The sequence below is a fragment of the Atta colombica genome, unplaced genomic scaffold (genome assembly GCF_001594045.1).
Source record: "Atta colombica isolate Treedump-2 unplaced genomic scaffold, Acol1.0 scaffold107, whole genome shotgun sequence".
NCBI classification, from domain to species: Eukaryota; Metazoa; Arthropoda; class Insecta; order Hymenoptera; family Formicidae; genus Atta; species Atta colombica.
Window position 1 is genome coordinate 2,748,920 of NW_017259192.1, and position 803 is coordinate 2,749,722.

Below are 803 nucleotides of genomic sequence, written 5' to 3' on the forward strand. Positions count from 1 at the left end.
TGGCGTCCTTTATCCGATCGTCGACCTTACCGTAAGCACGTAACGCGGGTATTTCATCGAGCTCTCACTCTGACAGCCTCCTTTTTGCGCCGTAGCGCGACCGAGGACCGCTCAAAAAGCGCCGGGTACAGTTCTTGGACAGGGTCCAACGACCGAACGGAGAAATTGGTTCCAGTGCATAGCGTGAAACCGCGAAGCTCGCGGTAAATAGTCGTATTTAAAGAAAAAGCCGGCCGGCGATAAACGAACGACGCTGCAACGCCGCGCCAGGATGGCTGGCTTCCACAAACTGTCCTTTTAGCTACCGGCCCGCTTAGAAATGCCAGTGAAATTTTAATAGATGAGAATTTTTCGCATCGCCGGAACTTTTAATGAACCGCAAGCCTCTGTAGACGCTGCATCCGGAAAGTAAGAATGCCTATATATCTTCAACGAACATCGACAATCCGTGAGAACGTGCGCAAAGTACTTCTTCTTGATTACTCGTATTTCAATTCCTGACGTTCCAGTATCTTAGTTGTATCCGTCTTGTTCAGAAATTTTCGTTGCATATTATTGTAAGTAATAATTTATTTTACGTTAATAATTTTGAAACTTTAATGTTTGGAAAGGGAATAAAATATTTTTTATTCCCTTGAATATTTATTTCGCAAATATTAAAAATATTTTATTTTATTTTTCTACATCATATTGATTTATTCATGTATTTCTATTTGTGATGCGAAGAACATTTTTTTCTACATCCGCATTTTTACATCTGAATAAATATTATAAAATTGTAATATATATATATATATATATAT